At 41.6% G+C, this 22,582-nt stretch overlaps 1 protein-coding gene across 3 annotated transcripts in view; it reads left to right on the top strand.

Moving 5' to 3' along the window:
- The window catches only part of Gng2 (G protein subunit gamma 2), a 104,032-nt gene that overhangs the window by 8,530 nt on the left and 72,920 nt on the right, over positions 1-22,582 (top strand). For all 3 annotated transcript variants that reach the window (XM_076931193.1, XM_076931192.1, XM_034498774.2), the window contains exon 2: positions 7,443-7,482. The gene's annotated coding sequence lies outside the window, so the exon portion shown is untranslated. The remainder of the gene's footprint in view (positions 1-7,442; positions 7,483-22,582) is intronic.

The raw sequence follows: 22,582 nt of genomic DNA, 5'->3' as shown, positions 1-22,582 counted from the left end.
TATTATTAGTTCCATTTTGCAAGTGAGGGTACCAAGACTTGGGAAGATTAAATAGCCTCCCCAAATCACACAGCTGGATCTTAGTAGTTTCCTTGCATTTCTCTTTGAGAACAACACACACATGCACACATATCTATACACACACAAACACTTACCATTTATGCATATGCACACGTCCAAACTAGTTTTTTGCTGGTGATCTACATAGAATGGAGAAAGAGCCCCAAGTGTAAAGAATAACCTTCTCAAGAGAATATTCCTGAAAGAAATTCAAGTCCTGTAAAGACAATAGGAAAAATACTCAATCAACCCTGCATGTCTGCATTTTATATGTGTGTGTGTGTGTGTGTGTGTGTGTGTGTATAAAATGATGGAGACATCATATACACATATATGTACATATACATATATGTACAGTATATATATGTATACACACACACAAACACACATATAACTTGGTCCTCTGTGACTGGTCATGCAAATCGATTCGATCTAAATAAATCCAGCCTGGCCTGAGTATTGAGCTCAAAGGCCAAGGCCTCCATGACTGGTGTCTGTCTAACTTAAGTGAGAAGCCTGTTTTCTTCTGCAGCGTATATTTTGTTGGTTACTGTGCCTGTAAGTGAGGCTTGAATGGTCTCTGGCATTTCTGATTACAAGTTACTTAGACAACAGGTTTCCAGTCTTCACCTCTGGAGGAAAGTGGGCTCGTGGTTCCGTAGCGGGCGTGGTTCCAGTAGTGGATAGCATATTCTCCTCCCTCCTCCCTTCCACTCAGGTATTGTATTTCCCAGGCGACGCGTGCGCTGCAGCAGTAGGGAAGAAGGGAGATTTCAGTGTTGTGACAGGTTTCTGTGTGTTCTCATCCTAACAGACAGGTGATGGTGGGGTGTGCTTTCTCTGCAGTCAGACATGGAATGCCTCCTACTCTTACATTTGCATTTTCAAACAAAAAAGTAAAGTTAATTTCTCAGCTTTGCCAACAGAGCCCTGTTTAAGAAGGGTGTTCATCTGATCCGTGTCGAGCCATATTTTAAAAATTACATAGGAACAAAAACCTCACTGCCATTTTAAGAGCTTCCCTGGAGTGAACTGATCTCTTGCCTTTTTTCTTTTCTTTTTTAAGACTTTATGAATGTATTTAGGGAACGCTGATACCCAGGAGTATTATTTAATCATCTTACTACCTGTCTTTTATAATGTCCTAAAATAATCCAAAATATAGCAGTATAGAAAAATAAAGAGCGTGAATAGGAGTTGAGTAGTTACGAGAGATTACTGTGGAGTCAGAATCACTTGGGGAAGATGCTAAAAACTTTCTATGCCTGTCTCCTCATATGATGGATATAAAGTGTTTATCTGTCATATGCCTAAACTATAGGGATTATTCAAGAAGCAGAGATATTCCCATAGATGTCATATTGCTACCAGCATGAAGGGCAGCGTCTTTTAGTTTAACCAAGGACTTCTTACCAATGTCTAGCAGAAGGAATTGTCCAGTCAGTGTTCATCACTGGAGTCTAGAGTTAGCTGAGGAAGCCCATTTCCCAGGCACAGCCAGCCGTCAATGATCTGATTTAGTGAAGTGTTAATCTCAGATTTAAACTGTTTATCTAAGAGTCCATGGCTTATCCACAATCACCTCCAGTTTCCCTTTCAACTCAAAATAGACTCACACAGCCCAAGCTTGTTTTGTTAGGTGTGGCCAGGTGCCTGGCATCGGCTCGAGATAGGCAAACAGCCTGGAACACATCATTTGTAGAAAGAAGTTATAAGAGTCATATGTAGACATATCCTCTGGCCATTGAAAGTGGGGGCGGGGGAGGGCAGCAATGGCAGCCGCACTCCAAAGCTTGGATTTGAAAGTGAAGACAAGAGAGCTCTCTGCACTGACCAGTAATGACTTTGGAGTGTGAATGATAGACAGATTTTGCTGGCTATAGAAGGGCTGTTATCCTAGTCCAGTTTTGCTCATCCTGACTGATAGTCCTTTGGTTTTTTCCTTTAAACCATTGGAATATTTATTGGCATTAATGCATAAAACATGTACATAATTCTGAAGATACTGATTTTAAATGCCCATTTTGTGGAGCTTATGTGTATATAATGTTACTGTGTGGGGAAGATAATTAGATTTACATAAGTAATTTGTGTTATTTATTTTTTTATTTTTTGTAATAAGGCTTAGTTCCATTCCTCACAGAGAAAATTGGTATGCTAAAATGATTAGCAGATCTTTCTTTGAGGGAGTCAGGAGCAGTACCAAAGTTAGACCTGTGGTGCTCAGCAGGTAAGGAGACATCTATCTACAGGAATGCCTTGTTCAAAGTGCAGTGTTCAAAGAGAGGCTAAGAATCAGACCAGGCCTGGGTCTTTGTCTGGAACAGGTCTCCCTAAGCCCCATTGTCATGTTCCAGCTACAGACCATGATGCATAGTTTGTACAGGCCTTAAATGATGTTTACTAAATAGATAGAAGTCATTTTTATTTCTTTAAATGTCTGAATTCTTTCATGTTTGAATTTTAAAAATAAAATCTTTAACTTGGACATCCTGTAGCAGGTCTTTGTTACTTTGTAGGTTCTTCTTTCTTCCACCCTTCTCCACCTCCCTCCATCCACCCTTTCAACCCCCTAACACTAGATAGAAGAGAAGGAACGGTAGAGAGGAAGGGAAAGAGATCCCTGAACAAAGTCAGGGGTTGGGAAGGGTGACGTCATTGTTAGACTACTGCCTGCTGGTTAGGGGTGTTGAGATCCTTTGCCATCAGGACATCTAATTTCTTCTTGTTGTTTTTTCTTCTTTGCACACAACTATTTAACAAACTGTGACCAATAACCAACAACCAGCCAACAGCCCACCACCCCTCTCAGGGCCCTAGCATTTACATTCCCTCTGAAAAGTCCCCAGCATTCTAAATGTCACACAATCACAAAAAGTGTCTGCAGCTGGCAAAATCAGACCCCTGCTAGAACAGGAAGCAAACCGTGGTCAGCTGCTGTGGACACTCTGAAGCAGCCCCATCGTCCACATCTGGGATTAAAATGAAAACATATAATATTTCTGTGTTTATTACAAAAAACCAAAATTGTCACTACAACATCCATTTTAAAATACCTTGATACTAAGATTTCAAATTATTCTTCAGTAACAGTTTGTGCTCCCGGATTTAAGTTATTTTGTTTGGTATTTCTTAAATATTTTATTTTACCTACTTATTTCACTTGAGTCCCTAAAACTACTTTATGTAATACTTAAATTATTTAGATGAGAAGGAGATTAATTATCTCCCATAGATAAATTCAAATTAATTTCATTGTAAACCTGAGGTATAAAAATATTAATCTTGGAACAGAGGGAACTGGTTCATTTTCTTTCCACTTCTGTTTTCTTCTCTGTCTCTCTGTCTCTGTCTCTCTCCCTTCCTCTCTCCCTTCCTCTCTCTCTCTCTCTCTCTCTCTCTCTCTCTCTCTCTCTCTCTCTCTCTCTCTCTCTCTGTGTGTGTGTGTGTGTGTGTTTATTTTTAAGGAGAAAGGCCTGTTGACTTTATTGATCCCTCCTCATGGCAACAGATATGCCAATAAAAGCTGAAAAAACAAAAACAAAACAATAAAACCTTTAAATGGATTTTATAAACCAGCCAGAAACCTGTGTGTCTGGGGCTTTTGGGGGAACAACCTGTGAGTCATTTTAACAAATACACTCATAATCTCGTAGCGCATGTGGTTTCCATGGTAATTAGGCTTGTTGAGCTGCCTTGCTTATGTTCCTGCAGAGGGATGAAGGGGAGAAAAACTGTGAACTCTGAGCTTTGACTATAGGCTTCAGCTTGCCTACTGTGGGAGAGAGTTTAGGGGTTTCCCTTGAAGATACTGGCACAGTCATCCTGGAGGGAAGTGGAGAGATTCTGGGACTAATGCCCTATTAGTATTGGGGATTGCAGTTCACAGGGGAGAAGAAGACTGTTTGGCACTCTCTGGGGGAAGGAAAGGACAAATGGTTTCTTTAGCTAATATATAATTACAGGTAAGTCTCTAAGGTCAACCTGATGAAATGCTTTGAGTGTCTGTGTACAGGACTCTAATGATCTCCTAAAAGGCACGGAGTACCTCTGGCATATCATTATTGCAGATTTAAACGATTCTCCCTGTACTACTCAGTTAGAGGTTGGTTTTATGTCTCTAATCTGATTCATATATGGACCTGGTATTTTTTCATTATTTATGGATTGGATTTGACTCCTTTATATTGGGCAGCCATCTTATAATGCAGACCCATGGGTCTCCAAGGAGACCAACAAAGTTACAGGGGTTCTGCTAACTCTGCCATTGCTCCTAAGGAAATGAAAATCAAAGCACACACTTGGATGCACATCCAAAATGTCCCCCGTCACCCAGTTAGTGGAATTTTATAGAAGTCACTTGTTTCAATTCTGTTGAAGGGGAAAGCAGAGCTTTGAGCCAAAGGTATGAGGCCACAGATAGAACTTTCCAAATTCACCTTCACAGGGCTGGGCATCCGCTCACACGTATGATTATTATGTATTGGCTGAAACTTTATTCTTTAGACCATGCCTCTTTAAGGCAGATTCTATTTGGAGTTCTACTAAAATGGAAATAAGGTGAAGTTATTTGATTTGTGCTCCCTACAATGTCTTTGGTTCTAAACCACTTTCTATCTCATTCTTAAAAGTAGAAATAATTATTACCCAAACATTGTTCTAGATTTGATCATCTTAGCATTAGTAGATAAAGCTTGACCTGGGCCAGTAAGATGGCTTGAGGGGTAAAAGCATTTGCTGCTAAAAAACCACCTGAATTGGACCCCTAGTGGGAAAGCGAACCGACTCACAAGATGCCCTCTGACTTCCCCAATGTGTCCATATTCACACACGTACATACACACGCTGGAAAACCTGCAAAATAAGTACAGTTTTAATAATAACAAACCTTGACTTAATGTTTTACTGATCATCAAAGTAATTCATGGGGAGCATTAAAAATTTGGAAATAGTAACATAAATTATGAATAACAAAAGTAAGATTAGCCCTCATTTATTATGTTTGTTGTTGGTTCAAGTAGTTGATGTAGCAGGGACCTGATTTTACAGTGACTGAAGGAAATTGGATAGTATTTATTTCTTTTTAATACAATAGCCCAGAGGAGAATGACCAAGGACTGGGTTGCTATGATCATTCAGGGGACGAGAGGGAGAAAGATGGAGCCACAGCGTACACGTACTACCTTTGCAGTTCTCCTATCAAACTCCATTATATGCCTGCACACCTAGCATCAAGGGAGGCTGGGAAAACGAGCTTTTCTTTACATGTATGGGCATGCAGTCTTCCTCAAAATACTTAGTCTTGTGTATGCACCCGATGTGCTTGCAGGATAAAACAGAGTACATTAAATAATAAAGATATTTTAACATAGAGTTAGGCTACTATGTAAAGAATGCTTGTCTGCAATACTTTGTCACAAGATGTGTAATAAATGACTCTAGTAAGTGACGAAGAGGCAGGCAGCATATACAGTGTGGATACTTTGGGCAAAGGGATGACTAGTATCCTGGGCAGGACTGAGGGGATCATAGTGGCATAACTTAAAACTTATGAATTATTCATCCGTGGAATTTTCCATTTTCCATGTATTAACATTTTCAGACTGCAAAGTAACTAAAGCCTAGAAGAACAAACTTTCAAATGGGACTGCAGGATGCACAGAGTTCTGCGTTAGGAAGCTAGCTGACATTACACGGCGAGTAACGTTTTACATTGGTGTCTCTAAACTGTACCAGGTGCATTTTCCTCATTTAAATTTCTTACATCCCGATTGGGGATGAAGCTCACTGACAGAGGGCTTGCCTTGAATGTGCAATAACCATCCTCCCCAACAACAACAAAAACGGCTCATACTCGTTGTCGGTTCACCATGCAGGATTTCCTTTGCGTAGGAAGTTGTATTGTTGGTAATTGGGCTATTTCTTATGCCTTGGTAATAATTTTCGTCTACAGCTGTTGTTAGAATCAAGAAGTGGAATCATGAAAATGATGACTGAGGACAACATCTAAGTCCCTTGATAAATAGTACCAAGCTGTTTTCCAGAGGCTTGTGCCAATTTATGCTATCAGCAATAATATATGATCCTGCACCTCAGAGCACCCTTGCCTGGGCTTATTTTCCGAGTCCCATTTAGTCATTATTATCCCCAGGGCTTGTTCTCTAAATAGGTTGTTTGGTTTTTTTGTTTTTGTTTTGTTTTGTTTGCCCCTGGCTTGTTTTCTTTTCCTCTGCTGCCATTAATCACAAGATAATGATTTTCTTTTTTAATAACTTTGGCTCATTTAAAAACACATGATCCGTTCTAGCACTCTGAGAATACAGTTGATTGGGCAGAGATTAAAACATGTGTGTCAGCCTCACACTGTGTGAGGTCTCTGGAGACACCGATGTTCATTTAGTCCTACGACCCAATGTGAATTTGACTTTCACCCTCAGTCATGGTCCTCTTGGTGTGAGATACCCTTTTGTTCTGAGTCCAAAAAGAAGTAGGAATGGGAAAGTGCTCCCCCAAGGCATTGGGGTGGGTGCTCCGAAGTCCTCCAAGAGAAAGGAAGCTCCTTCTGGTGGGAAGCACAATTAGGCGGACTCAGTTTGAATCCACAGGGGCATTAGTAGCAAGGAGTACAGGTGCCTGTAGACATCAAAACAATCTGTGAAAGACTGAGGAGACCATTACAACCACAGCGTACTTCCATCTGCCCATTTAAAGGGCCAGATACTCACAGACTGTACACCCTAGCTCTTCCTCCAACAACTAGAGCAAGAGGACGTACAGTCTTTGCTTTGGACTTGGTGGGAACCAATCAATCGGCTTAGGCCAGGAGGAGAGTTTAGGTACTTAGCTTCTGCCAGCACGAACTCTTGCTTTGCCTGGGATCCTTGGTCCGTTGTGTTCTCTTAGTGTTTGGTTGCTGTTGTTTGTATGTGTGAATATAGAGAGAATTTCACAAAGCAGAGGATTCCTATTTCATGTACTATGTACATTTCTTAAAAAGAGAAGGTTCACAAAATGCAGGCTCTGACATGCGTTGCCATCCCGCCAGCCCTGGCCACAGACGTGATCATTCACTCACTTAGCTCCTATTGGTTTTGCTATTTATCATTTTCTTTCTGTTTTTAAAAAGTTTTATCTATCTATCTATCTATCTATCTATCTATCTATCTATCTATCTATTTATGTGAGCACACTGTCTCTGTCTTCAGACACACCAGAAAAGGGCACTGGATCCCATTACAAATGGTTGTGAGCCACCATATAGTTGCTGAGAATTGAACTCAGGTCCTCTGGAAAAGAAGTCAGTGCTCTTAACCGCTGAGCCATCTCTCCAGCCTCCTATTTATCATTTTCTTAAAGTATGTTTTCTTCTTCTTTTCAAACAGTCAGATCTGCCAGGGAGCCTCGGCCTTGAACATTGAGCAGGTAAGAATTCTGAAATCTTTCCTTCTAGGATCTGCGTGAACCTAAATAGGACTTCAGAAGGGTCCATGAAAGTATCAGTAGTCTTATAGACTAGCACATTTACGTTTGTGATGTTCTTAGAGAAAACAACCACCTACAGTCACTAATAATGTCGGTCTGGCTCTGGTATTTGAAGAAAACATGATTCTCTTTAGTAATAGTTAAAATCCAGATTTTCACCTGCATTTGCCCTTATCTTCTAAAAAAAAAAAAATCTGAGTAGAAAAAAAAAATCTGAGCTGGAGAACATTTGAAGTTGTTACCTTAATAACGGTGTCCCTGTGGTGCCAAAAGTGATTAAGGGATTTCAGACATTATCATAACCTGCACAAGACAGCCGCAGAGCAATTAGTTTGGAGAAGTAAGCCCTGATCTTAATGGATTGGTTATAGACAGTGCAAGAGCTTTTCCCTTAGCAGTAACCAGAACAAAAGGTCAGCTTAGGACTGGTGGGCTTTTTCTAGAAGACACTTAATTAATTTTGAAGATGAATTAAAGCCAGTCAAAACTAGCTGCAGACTTGAAAGGCCCCACTGTCCTGAGACAGCCAATATTGTAGTTTGTGTATTCCTACCCAGATGTGGAGTTTCCATTAGCCACTGACTCGGGATTTTCACTTCACTTTAAATTCAACTTCATTATGAAAAATATTAAGCATATGTCAAAGAAATCCCCATTTCCTTATCATCCAGTGTCAGCGACTATCAACTCAGAGCTTAGGTGTGGTGCTTTTCCTCTTTCAACTGCTTCTTGTCTTTCTCCGTTGGGCTGAACTGCATGGCCCCTTGAAGTTGATGGCTGGACTTAACATTGCTTATTTATTTATGCATCTAATGGCTGGAGCAAAATGCTCATTAAAACAGCAAGCCTCATAGCCTGGCTTAATCAGTTTCTAGAACTTGTCATCCACTTGTTTCTTCACAACGCAAATGTATACTTAGCAGTTACCAGGCACTAGACCTTCCTTTGGATAAGAGGGTCGATTTTTTTTCAACTCACAATAATGAGGCCCTTAAGATCACCAAATGAAGTTATCTATCAGAGACACGCTGACAGAATGAAAAGATGACACTGATCATACATCCTTAACAGTCAAATGTAGGCATTTGTCACACATCATAACATTCATCATACAACCTTAGCAGCCAAATGTAGGCATTTGTCACACATCACAACATTCATCATACAACCTTAACAGTCAAATGTAGGCATTTGTCACACATCACAACATTCATCATACAACCTTAGCAGCCAAATGTAGGCATTTGACATATATCACAATTTTAGAAATGGTGGGAGGTTTATTCCTTAACTTATTAATAGTGGGATTATAAAGACCACACATAAAACAAAACACCCAACTCTCTATCAGTCCGTTTTATTGTGAATGTTCTTCCAGTGATCTGCCTCCTTTCAAGAAAAACTCAGAGAGAGAGAGAGAGAGAAAGAGAGAGAGAGAGAGAGAGAGAGAGAGAGAGAGAGAGAGAGAGAGCAGTTGTGGATTCCAACTTAACAATTTTACCTCCAGCATGTAGCCTGCATGCCTGGCGTTTGCTATATATTTAATAAAAGTGTTGAATTGAATGAACAAAAGAAGGAATGCCAGCTGCATGAGCCTGAGGATGGAAGCCACATGGGCCACAGTGTTGCCAGTTGCATGGGGGAGTAACAGAGGCCCCATGGGTGAGGTGTGAGCACAGAGTCACCAGCAGGTGGAGGAGGGTGCTGACCTGGTGGCCCTGTGGAGAACAGCTTTGAGTAGTGGTGAGATGTCTTCTGTCTGAAAGAGAGAGAAAATCTAATTCAGGTATAAAGAATCACATGTTGGAATACACACAGGCCCCAAAAGGCATGGTGCAGTCTGAAAACCTTCAGAGACTTAGGTGGCCAGACAGCAGCTGACTGAAGAGGTGGGGCTTCAGTAGCAGGTCAACTAAGCATACAGGGACTCTATAATTGTCTAAGTGGGAGGGCTGAAGGGAATATGCAATGAGAGCGTTTCCTGGAAAAGATGATTGTATAGGCAGAAGGGAGAATGGAGGCAGGCCAGTGGGAAGACTTGGGTCTAGGAATAGGGGACGGTATTGATGACTAAGTGAGGAGAGAAGAAACATCTAGAATAACTTCAAAGCCTCTCTGTGGGCAGAAGAGCTGGAGAGCTATCATGAAGCTTCAAATGTAAGGGGAGAGAATAGGATTCAGATCTCAGGATGGGTTCATCCATGTGGGTATCCCTATAGTGGGCAGAGTCTGGGTTGTCCATGAGGACCTACAGAAAAATATGGAGACACATGGCTACAAGGAAGCCACCCATATCAGACCAGTTGAATCAAAAGCCTCAGGGGAGAGGCCTGGATATTTGTGGTTTCTCAGAGCTCTACAGATGATTTTTAAACTGCAGTCAGGGTTAAGGATTTCTAGTTGAGAGCTTATTTGAAGAGGTGTGTGTGTGTGTGTGTGTGTGTGTGTGTGTGTGTGTGTGTGTGTGTAAGGCCACGTGGAATGGCTGGGGCCCTATAATCATTAGATTTAAGTACCTTTTATCTTTTGGGGGAGCACCAGGCCATCCCAATATTCCTTCAAATATTACTAATAGATAGGAATGTTTTATACATCTTTAATATTCTTTGTTTTGTTGTGTGGATTTCATGCTAAAATATAAACTGAAAAAATTTCAAGTCAATTCAAGCAGAGTTGCTCAGTGGAGGTTGTTCACACATTCGTGGGATAGCTCTTCATTGTTCTCTTGGTACTCGTAGCTAATAAAGGGCAGTGGTATCCTCTAGTCCTGGTGGCCTCTGGAACACTTTAGGGACACACTGAGAACTACTGTGCTTTTACACACAACTGTAAAGGAGTTAGTTGACATTCTCTTCTCTCCCCAAAAAGTATTTTTCAGTAGAACAAGAGTATTGGTCTCAGTGCTACTCAGTGGTCCCTTACCTAAATCATCTCTGGGTAAATAAAACAAAGAAAGAAACTACACAATGTAGACATGTAAAAGGTGGTGGCGTTTTGAACTCCCACAGGGACTTCGATTATATTTGGTTTAGTACTAAGTCTGTTTTTGTTTTTTTGAGTCTAAACAGAGAAGCAAATTAGACACTAGGTATGAAGTGGTCAAAAATTAGGCTTTGAAACAAAATCTTGCTAAGGTACCAGACAAACGATACAACAGTGCTAAGAGATTATTAGTTTTCAAATGTGCTGAAACAAATTTTTGTTAAGTTTAATAGCTTAAAATATACAAATGCATATTCTACTGCTGTGGGATGGGCTCTGTGGGGATGTCACTTGGGCCAAGAGCCACATATTAAGAGACCCAGGAGTGAGAATCTATCTCTTTATCATTTTAGTATCTAGCTCAATTTTCAAAGCCTGTGACGCTGTGTATCTGTGTGACTTTGCACTGTGGGCACGTCACCTTCTGACTCTCAGCCATAAAATCCGTTCCATCCAGGCACATCTAGCTGAATGGGGATAATCTCATCAGAAGGTCCTTAATTTAACCACATCTTCAGAGTCCCTCTGTTCAGGTCAGGTTGCACATTCACAGGCTCCAGGGGATTGAGACTTGGACATATTTGGTGGTTGTTATTCTGCCTACTACCGAGGAAACAGACAATTGTTCAGAACAGTAGAAACGCTTCAGGTAGTAGAGTTGGGGTCATGTCACACTTCATTATACCAGACTGAGAGGTTTTAGTGCTCCCGAGTTAATGAAGCAAGTTCTTGTCTTCGCCGCAGTTTCTATTCTGTGGGCCCAGGCACCAGAGACCTTTGCTTTCCTTAGAGACTGGCAATGAAGCAGACAGGTTGACATCTAGTGCCTCCCTGTTCTTGGCTAGATTTTACGACGTGGTTGCTGCTTTTGGTGTTTCTCCAGCTCCTTGTCTACTGCTCATAGGTTCCCAGGACTTTGAATAGCATTGAAGTTTGTGAGCGTTTTATCGTAGGCAGGTATGTCTGCCTGCCACATCACACATTATTTATTAGGCTCTGAAATGTGGAGACTGGGAAGGGAATGGCATACTATTCAGCCTCTCTATGTAGTGTGGCTATTAAAGCTGGTTTCGAGGTGTGTTTCAGTTGTGTCCACATGTTAGATATGTTATCCCTGCAAGTAAGAAACCATTTCTTGGCCTATGGATAAAATGAAGTATTGGGTTTTTTTGTTTGTTTGTTTGTATTTTTAAGTCTACCCCTAAAGGAGCTTGTGAGCTTGAAGATTTGGGTGGATATTTTGGGTTTTTCAGCTGTTTTTGTAGCAAGTCTCCCTTCTATCAATGTTAGATACTCCAACCCCAGAAGTCTGAAGTCTAAATCTAGGGCTATTGGTAGAGCATCAAATGTCCTGATTTTCCCAAGAGTGGATGGGTGGGGGGCGGGGCTAAAGTTTTTCTTTTCCCCCAGGACACAGGACTTTCAGAACTAAACCTTGGAGAATCCTAAGCATATTGAGATAGTGGGTCACCTTCAAAGGTCTAAGAAAGTGACTCCAGCGGACATTGCTGTCATATTGATGAAGTTTTAGGATATAACTTTTAGTTGAACTAAATAATTAAAACAGCCCCCAGGGTTTGGATTGAAAATGATGGAGAATCTATCGTATTTGGAAAACCCTGTATTGATTATTCTCTGTATTCATGGGTTTAGTATCAGCAGATTCAACCAATCATGGATAGAAAGATATTTTTTTAAAACCTTACTTGTGGTGGTAAGGAATGTCCATCAATAGGTAGAGGCTTGCTTGAGATTCATGAAGCCCTGGGTTTGATCCTCAGCACCATATAAAGCAAATGTAGTAGCACAACCTCTACTGGAAGCACTTGAGAGGTGGAGGCAGGAGGATTAGAAGTTCAAGATCATCCTCAACTAAACTGGGTGTTCAAGGTTGGCCTGGGTTATGTGAGATCCTGTTTCAAAAACAACCAACCAACAAACAAACAACCACGCCCAATTCTGTAGTGTGCATCTACATGCTTTCCCCCCAGTTGTTCCATAAGCAATGCAGCCTAACAGCATTTTCACAGCTTTTACAATGTATGAGGCATTACAAGTAACTTAGAGGGAAAATGTATAAGAGGTTATATGTAAATATTATGCCATCTGGCAGAAGGGATTTGAACAGCTACAGATTTTGGTATCCATGGAGGTCTTGGAAACAGTCCTTCATAGGTGATGCACAAATCAGGATGGCTCGACACACCCAGGATGCAGATGAACCAGCAATGTTTGTGAAATCACAAGGTTGATTCAAAGTGGTTGCCAGCCCCATTAGCTCCCCAGTGGCAGTTGCTGCTTCCTGCGTGCTGGCTCTGGTAATGGAAGCTTTAAGAATTGTGTTACTGAGGTAGCCATGGGACTTCCCTGAATCTTCTTCAGTATGTCAGCATGTGTAGAGGTTATAATACCCAAGTCTGCCACAGAGTTCTCTTAGATTTAATCTTGCCTTTTGTATGATAAAATTGAACATTTCCTCTCTATTAAACAGCATGAAGTGTTTATGAAGAAATAGGGCTTTGGAAGAACAGTCAATGGCTTGGGTGTTGCTGCATCTGCTAATGATACCTGCTCAGCCATCCATAGCAAAATCTAATAGCAGGAGACACTGTGTCCCAGGGCGGTACCCCTTGCTCTTCTGTGGCTTTTATTTGGAGCTTTGATCTCTCTAAACTATTAGGACTAAACAAAGAGAATTGCAATTGTACTGGAAAGAGCAATATGTTGGCTTCCTCAGGTAGGAATTTGTCTTTTAAGTGTTGGAGGGGTTTTGAGTTGTTGTTGAATTTTGATTGATATTTTAAAATGTTTCATCGTTTTCTATCTTCCAAATCATGCTGCTTGGTAGATCCAAGGAATTCCCTTTCTTTCATTCTCAAACATGATTTGACATTATCAGTCATAAAAGTAACTCTATTTTTGAATAGGGATGCTGGTCAGCTTTGTGAATTTATTTGTTTAGTTATTTATTGTGTAGAGGTGGGAGGGTGAGTGCGTGCTACGTTTGTGTGTGTGCACATGAGCCATGGCTTATGCACATGTGTACCACTGTGCATGTGTGTAGGTAAGAGGACAATTAGCAGGAGTTGGCTCTCTCCTTCTACCATGTAGGTTTTAGGGATTGAATGCAGGTCATCAGGCTTTGCTACAAGCCCCATAACATGCTGAGCCATCTGCCTGTCCCCAGACTTGTGAATTACTTTAACTTTCTCATCAACCATATTTTGAATTTCTTCTTTCTAAGGCTTCTGATCTCTACTCTGTCTGATTGTCTATCATCTATCTACCTGTCTACCACATCTATCTATCTATCTATCTATCTATCTATCTATCTATCTATCTATCTATCTATCTATCTATCTACCTACCTCTATCCATCATCTACCTATCTATCCATCTAACTTCTATCTATCTAACCATTTATTTATTTATTTATTCATGTTTTGAGGCATGGTTTCATTGTGTAGTCTCCCAAATGCTGGGATTTTGGACACACCACGATTGGCAACTCTGTGATCATTTTACCAAGCCTACTTTAAGGTAGGAATGTAGCCCAGTGCTAAAGTCCTCCAGTGACCTGTGAAGTTGAGTCCTACTCTAGGAACAAGTAAAGTGACACAACAAACTGCCAAAACAATAGCCAAACCCTCAGTTCAACATCTGCTGGTATTTTTGTAAATAAACAAGTTCTATTAAAAAACTGTACAATAAGTTAAGCCAAGATTCTCTTATTCTTTTCAAAAGAAAGATTAAAGAACACTTGTAAATAAGGGATCCAAAAGACTTGTTGCCTGGAAGGACATGAGGCTGACATTTGCATAATTACTAAATGCTGTCCAATTGTTCACTTTAATGAAAGGTAAAGCATTTTACCTCGATTTTAAAAACTGACTAAAGTTCTGGAAGGGAAAAAAAAAAGTGGCTTCCTCCTACCTTCAAACTCTGGAAAAGGTCTGTACTCATTATAATGCACTCATGGCTAACACCCAGCCTTCAAATTATTGTCTGTTCTGTTCATTACTGACTGGGAGAGGATGTTAGCCTCAGAGCCATGGTGGCATTGAATGTGGAGCTGATGAAGGGGAAAGTGGAACATCTTGCTATTAGACACTAATTGTTCATTGTTAAAATGTGGCAGTTTCATCACTAGGGTATTGACTGGTCTATCCTTGGCAAAGCTTATCACGACAGGACACTTTTAAAGTTTAACAATTTAAAGCAACTTGGGTTCCTTCCACTGGTCCTGGGATAGATTGTTTCTTTCAGCAGTGTTGGAAGCTCTCACTCTCCTGCAGTACAGACTGTAATTGGAAAAAATGGAAGAAGTCCAGATGTGACAATGTTAATGAAATGTGAGCAGGATAGCGTATTTCATATATAGAAATACCTTTTATTAAACTATCTCCTTAGACACCCCAAGGACCATTAATTGATGGGGACTTCTTTCAAGGGATCACAAGCAAATTGGGCTTAATTATGAAATCTTGGGGCTTGAAATTTCTGCCAGATTTAGAGATAACCATTTTAACCTTTCTACAGAGATGTAACTAGGCAACCAATTTGGTCTCTGCATAGCATTCAAAGTATATAGCTATTGCATCATTTTTTTTTTAAAGAAATACTATTTAAATCTCTTCTTTAGCTTTGGCATATGCTGCCATACAACCTTTATTTTCTTTGAAAATATCACACACATTCCCAGGCTGGAATGTGGTCTGGTTCCTCGAAGGCCAGTATCCCTGCTAATAAGGCAGCATGTGCACGGAAGAAATGATGCAGTTGGCAGCGGGCACACACTCTGTGCTTTATCATTGAGGTTAAGATGGTGGGTGTCACTTTAAAAAAGCTGTAAAGTATTTTTTAAAATTAATCCTTGAGAATTTCATATGATGAATCTTAATGGCAGTCACTGCCCCATTCTTCCCCTTAACTCCTTCCTGATCCTCTCTCCCTCCCTATCCCCTCAGCCTTTATCTCTTCTTCTTTTTCTTCTTTTTAAATTAACCCATCAAGTCCAATTAGTGCTGTCAAATAGTCCTCAGTAATTCACTGGAGTGTGGTCAGTGAGCCTACTAGGAGCCATGCCCTAAAGAAAACCGATCCTCTCCCAGAAGCAATCTGGCTCAGTTAGAAATGGAATCTGTCCTTCCTCTTTGCATAACTGGCTTGATCTGTGCAGGTCAAATGCAGGCAATCATGGCTGCTGGGATTTCACAAGTGCAGTTGCTCCGCCATGCTGAGACGACAGTTTTGTTTCAGTGCTCTCCTGCCTCTGGCTCTTAGAATCTTTCTGCCTCCTCTCTCACTTTGGTCTCTGTGCATTGGGCTGTGATACAGATGTCAGTTGTGGTGGACCACTCCAGTGACACTTGTTCTCTAAGCTTGGTCTGGTGTGTGTTAACCAGTGTCCACTACACAAACTTCTGTGATAAGGTGTGAGAGCTGTACCAATCTATAACTAGAGGGATACAAGCCTAGAGAACCATTTGATACTCTATTTAGCAGAACAATAGTAGTAGATTCACCCCTGAGGCCCGTGAGCCCCCAACCTTAGGCTATTGACGAGACTTATAGTACCAGGCATGTGTTTCTTCCTGTTCAACAAGACTTACAACGAAACAGAAAGTGGTTGGTTATTCTTGTAACAATTGTGCCACAATTGCACCCATGGTCAATTGCCACATTGGTTGGTCATTATTGCAGTTCACAGGGTTTACAGTGGGTAAGACTATTGATGAATCCCTCCCCCAAGCAGCCTTCAGAGTCCCTTCCAGAACTATGAAAGTTAGTCATTAGGAAGAAGCATCCTGGTCAGTACCAACTTGATTTCTCTAGGCTCTGTGACCAATGTGGGTGGTGTCTTCAACAATAGGGAGTAGGTATCACTTTTCATGAGGGAATGTGTAAAAGTTTAAACATCTATCCTTAGTAGGTAGAAATGAACTTTTTTTTTTTCCCAGCATGATTAATGAAAAGAATATATTGTAGAGAAAAAACCCCTGGGTTTTATTCTAATGAACTTGCTTTTACTGTACTATATGTGTGGTAACTAAAAATACCAAGTTTGATCCATAAGCAAGACTTTATTGGAAGCATTTTATATCTCAAACACTCTCTAGGTAGGTGCTGTGTTCCTTTTTGGTTATAATCATGATTTAAAATTTTAATTAGCATTTTATTATTAAAAATTAAAGTATTAGAGATGGATGTCAATGAAAAGTAATGGACTCTTCCTCTACCAGCTTCTAGCTTCACTGCACAGAGGCAACTGAAGTGAACAGTTTCTGGTACATGTTCGAGACTTTTCCTGTCCTAGTTACTCTGTAGAGAGGAGGTGGGTGTGCTGAGTAGTACACGGCCATCTGTCCCTCAGCTCCTCTTCTGAGCTCAATTTTTAAAATGTGAAATGCTGTTTGATCTCCCCTTTTCAAATGTGCCTTTAAAGTATTGCCAGGGCTGACGGAGAGAGGGCTGAGGACATGGAAGGCAGCAGAAATCAGTGTACATAGCAATCAAGGAACAGTCTTTAATTGTTGGTTCCTATTTCTGGAGGGTGTCCCACGATGATCTCCTGACTGGGGACAGGGTGAGAGCAGGGAGGGCTCCCTACTGTCTCCGCGCTGCCTCCGCTGTCTGTAGGTCTCTGTCCCGGCCTGATTCGGCCTGATTCGGGAGGTCGAGGCCAAAGGACACAGAGTGCGAGCAGGAGGGGAGATTGCCTGCCCCTGCTGCTGCCTCTGGCGCCCTGTCGATGACCGGTCTCTCCTAGGTATTGCCCCTGTCTCTCCGCGTGGAACCAGTCCAGGCCCCAGCTGGGCTGATAAGGAGCCAGCTAGCTGGCAAGGAGGCAGCTTGGTGTCCCAGGCAGGTTCCGGGAGAACAAAGCTCTTCCCAAGTGTTACAGCTCTTGTGACAAAAACTCTCAGACACCAGGATGATTCTTGAACACCCGCCTTTACTTCCCCTAAATAGAGCCCTTATATACAGTTTTGAGGTGGGTTAGGGTCTGACAGTAGATAATGTCTATTGGCTTGACCTGAGAGCTTAGAGATACCTCATCTGCAAGCGGAAGAGCCCGAGGGACCTTTCCTTGTGACTGATGGTCATAAGCCTCTCTGTGGGAGGGGTTGTTGGAGGACTGAAGCTAAGTGAAAAGAACCAGGGCCTGGGAGCAGAGCTGAGCTCCTGCTGTCCGATAAAGGTTCCGGGGTTCGAAACTCATGCTCAACCAAACACCCAGCTGCTTCTCATAGCCCACTGCCCTACATTTAATGTTGTCCTCTGTAATCTTCATATCACCTGGAGTACATGATCACCCTGCATCCCTTGGGTGACCTGTGACGGAGGGAGTGACTGTTTACAGAAGAGGAAGCAATGATTCCTAGGGTTCCACAGTTTGCTCGTGATCTTGAGGTCACATAGCTGATCAGGATCAGAACAGAAACCGAGTTTCATCCTGTCTTGCTCAGTGCTCTATTGCTGTGAAGAGATGCCAGAACCAAGGTAACTCATACAAAGGAAAACATTGAATTGGGTCTGGCTTACAGTTCAGAGGTTTAGTTCATTACAGTCACGGGGGTGGGGGGTGGGGTGGGCAGGGGCAGGGGAGAACATGGTAGCATGTTGGCACATATGGTGTTTGAGAAAGAGCAGAGAGTCCTACATCTAGATCCACAAGCAGCAAGAACAGAGAGAGGCTCTGGTCCTGGCTCAAGCTTCTGAAATATCAAAGCCCACCCGGCAGTGGCAGACTCCCTCCAACAGGACCACGCCTCTAATGCCACTCCCTAAGCATTCAAGCATAGGATTCTGTGGGAGCCATTCCTATTCACAGCACCACCAGCCCTAAACCAGAACACACTGATGCCTGAGAGGATGAGGTTAGCAACACTGAAGTGGTTCCTGAAGTGACTGGCTGAAAGGAACAGTGAGTTCTCAAGGAAGACCTGGTTACACAGTCATTCTGATTTTGCCACCAACAAGTTATGTAAAGGCAGTGCAAACTGGGGGAGCCAGCTCTCATCCTTTCGTTTTTCCCAGTTCTGTCCCTATTTTATTTCTTTAGAGAATTCTGAGTGCAAGGTGAGACTAAGCCAAATAGATAAAGCCATACTATTCCATCCCTAGACTACAAGGGTTAGCTCAGAGATTTAGCATATGAACAGCAGGGGCCAGAGAGTTCCTCTTTGAGTCATCCAAATGTCAAGTGGGTAGGAAGAGGCCCCATCTTCTCAGGTGTCAAGGCAGTGGGAATTGTGCCTGGCTATGTTTCAGTCTATTCAGAAAATGAAGTCTGGTGCACAGAGAGAGGCAGGGAGAGAGGCAGGAAGCAAAAGGGGGGCGGGGAGAGGAGAAGAGAAAATGGAAACAATTTAAGAATGGAGAGACTGTGCAGGAAACAGAATGAGCTCCGGCATGTCTAGTAGCAACCAGGCTCCAAGAATCCAGTCAGTGTGAGCCAACACATTTCCACTTTTTGTCTAATTTAATTCAAGTTTTTTACTAGAGGAGTCCTGACCGACACCTCAGGCTTTAATTTTCTCACCCGTAAGCTGGGGTTGTAATTGCCTTGACTGTATCTGAGCTATTGTAAGCAACCCTTGAGATAAAGAACAGGAAAGTACATTGTAAATTGTAAAACGTGACACACATGCAGGATGGCACTATTCCTTGATGTTACATTGAACTAGGCAGAGTTGAAAAAAATGAAATCTCCACTCATTTGGAAAATAAGACATGAGAGCTGTTGAGCCATCTGGTCTTAAGGAGGCTGCCAGAGGTTTCTAGTTTTTCTTCTCAGATCTGCTTTTAGAGTCCTTCAAGTTCTACTCAGTGCCCACAATGAATGTCAAGGATAGACCTGAGTTAGTCCAGGATAGGAGTGAATTAGTCCAATGGGTGTCTCCTCTCTCCCTCCTTTCCTCCTTTATCATCCTCACCACATACACAATTGTTGGGTCAACGTAATATATCAACATTTTAGCTTGTCATCCATAGAGCTTTACCAATTCAAACTAAATAACATTTTGGCTTTATCAAAGAAAAATTATGGAAGAAAATAAAGCTTAAGGAACCTATTCTTATTATATCTCTTTTAGAATGACATTATGTAGGTAATTCTGGGAGTTGGAAGTTGGTTGTTTTGGGATTTAGATAGGTGCAGAATTCACCTTCAAAGAGAATATCTTGCTAGAAGCTCAGTCTTGAAATTACAATTTATGCATGATGTAAAGAATCACATTTCAGTTTTATAGTATTTTTCACTATATATGATAATGCATTTTAATGAGAGAAAACAGATGGAGCCTCCACAAAACCTTAGCCTTGCTGTTTCAGACGTGTTCATTGTATTGAACATCCATTTCTTTTATGTTGGATAATTAGAACCTCCCCCAAAGTCATTTAAGGACATAGTCTGATATGAGATTGTTTACAAAAAGGTTGAAGCCAGTGTGGAAATATGATTTATAAATGTGAAGAAGAGTGACCTGTCAACCCCAACAGGCTTTGCATTTGTCACATTTGACAATACAGGAAACATGCCTGTCTCCTTCATTGGAATCCCAAGTTCATGAGGATGCGTCACCTGACAGCCACCAATGTCTGTGGGCATGAGGTTGACTCTGTGCTGCAGGACTCCCCACACACATCCCTGCCTTCAGCTATGTACTTGGCATTGACATGATGAATACCAATACATTCATGTAAGCTGTGGACTTAGAATAAGTTCATATCATGAATAAGGTTCTGGGACCTCAAGTTGCTTAAAAGGCCAGCTGTATTGGAAACAGTTGGCACCTTCAAATTGTTTCATTTTAGCAGAGCTTAATACAGGGAGTGATTTTTAAGGATATGGTCAGAGTCCAGGAAAATGAAAAGGAAAGTGTGGTTGCCATTGTCACCTTTTGCCTGAAACAATGACAGAAATGAGGAAAGGACCATTGACGTGGAGTTGAAGCCACCAGGAAAGGGTCATATGATACATAGACAGAAGTCCTAGGAAACAGCCTGATTTGATACTCCTTTTCCCTCTAATCTGCGCATGCTCCCTACTGGCCAAGCCCAATGGCAGGCATAGAGCCACTCTGCCTGCTCTGGAGTCCATGCAGTTTAGTGTTCTGGGGCATAGAGAACAGCTAGTGGAAAATATTCAGCCTGGTCTATCTATGAAAGTCTTGCAGGAAACAAATGGCTGCACTTCTCTCTGTTGTAACCCTCCCTCCCAAGAAAATACTGTTCCAGCGAGTTTCACATTTGCTTGCATTTTACTTAATCAAGCTGAAGCCCGTGTTCCAATGGCCCCAAATACAGTGGTAGCATTTGAATAGAGCTCAGTTGTTTGGTGTATGGTGGCTTGGAGGTGATTACAGGACCATGAGACCACTCCTCTTCTTCTCTTATTCAGAGCTAGGATGGAAGCTTCGGTAAACAGTTTGAGTTTACTGTGTAAAGTAGCTGGGCACCATTGACAAATTTGTGTAGCCCACAGTCAGGGACTTCCCACAGTTAAAGGAATGGCTGTCATTTTAAAGAGTGCCCAGTCCAGCTAGAGGGCTGAGGTGCTAGGCTTTTGTTTGTACCTTTTAAAAAAAATATATCAGTTCAATTATTTTCCTTCCTTTGTCTAAGAATGTTTAGAAATGCCCTCATTTCCTCATTTCTTACTTTGATCAATCTAGATGGACTACATTGTACCACTAAGAATGAGTAAATCTGCTGAGTTAGGTACAGGTTCACAGTAAACGGGGGGGGGGGGGGGGGGGGGGGGGGGGGAGATGGCAGTCAAAAGAAAGCAAACATGCATTACTGCCCTGCACTCTGAACCTCTTCTGTGGACCAGAAAATCCTGACCCGGGAAATCCAGATGGGTAGAGTTGAGAATGTAACAGGAACAACAAAAGCTGCTGGGTGGGGAAACAGAAGTCGGACCTCAGGTATGAAGTAAGAAATCTCAATATGATGATACCTGTTAGCCTTGGTGGTTGCTAAACTCTGTCTACCTCAGGTCTTCTCAGGAACACCATAAGAAGAATCTGACTTGCTTCAAAATTAACCAACATTATGTATGCCAAATAAAGACATTGCTTTCCATCCAGTAGTGAGGGGAGATGCATATCCATATTTAAACACCTTGGTTCAAGAATAACTGATCACTGAGATGATGCAGTTAATCTTTGCACTGTGATGGGTGGATCAGGGTGCCGCAGCACATCCCAAAAATCCGAGCACATGGGAGACTGAAAGCAGAGAACCACAGATTAGAGGGGAGCAGGAGCCTGTCTCAAAAACAAAGCTAAACCAAGAAAACTTGCAGTCAGATTTGTATCTACACTCACTTTATAAAATTGTCAGTTCTTACTTTTGTTGGTATATAGCTGATATACAATAAATTATATGTTTAAAGAATATGATTCCATGAATCTAAGCAGTATGAAACCATAGCCGTAATCAAGAAAATTATGACGTCCACTCACAAGTTGCTTCATCACGGTAATAAGCCAGATACCCCTCCCCATTCCAGCATAATCACATTGAGAAGCAGGCATGCTGTCCACATTATCTGTTTATTCCTTTAAGACTGAATGTTGACAATGTTGCTTACCTCTTGGTAATATTATTCATTTTAAAATCTTTTTCTCTTTTTTCCTCACCAGTAGTATATAACTTTTTTTTTTTCAAAATCCCATGTTATTACAGCTGACAGCTCCATTATCATCCTTTTGTAACAACATGATAAACAAAGATTGGGCACAATGCAGACAGAGCAATAATTGCATTTACTAATCTCTGGTTTTGTTTGAGTTTAAAGCTGAAGCCCACTTCCTTCAGCTCCCTGAGCTTTCTAAAACCAAGCCAGGTGGAGGAAAGAACCTAGTGGTCCCCAGCTGTGCTACGGATTGTCTACCCGCAAGAAGGAATGATGCAATGCACGCTCCAACATGGGTAAACCAGAGAACATTCTGCTAAGTGACAGAAACCACAGACTGTAGTTTTATCCATTGATATATCCAAAAAGAGGACAACCATAGAGGCACAGAGTAGACGGGAGGTGTCGAGG

This window comes from Arvicanthis niloticus, chromosome 3, assembly GCF_011762505.2.
Source record: "Arvicanthis niloticus isolate mArvNil1 chromosome 3, mArvNil1.pat.X, whole genome shotgun sequence".
NCBI classification, from domain to species: domain Eukaryota; kingdom Metazoa; phylum Chordata; class Mammalia; order Rodentia; family Muridae; genus Arvicanthis; species Arvicanthis niloticus.
The sequence above is the reverse complement of the archived record's forward strand: the minus strand, read 5'-3'. Positions and strand labels throughout refer to the sequence as shown.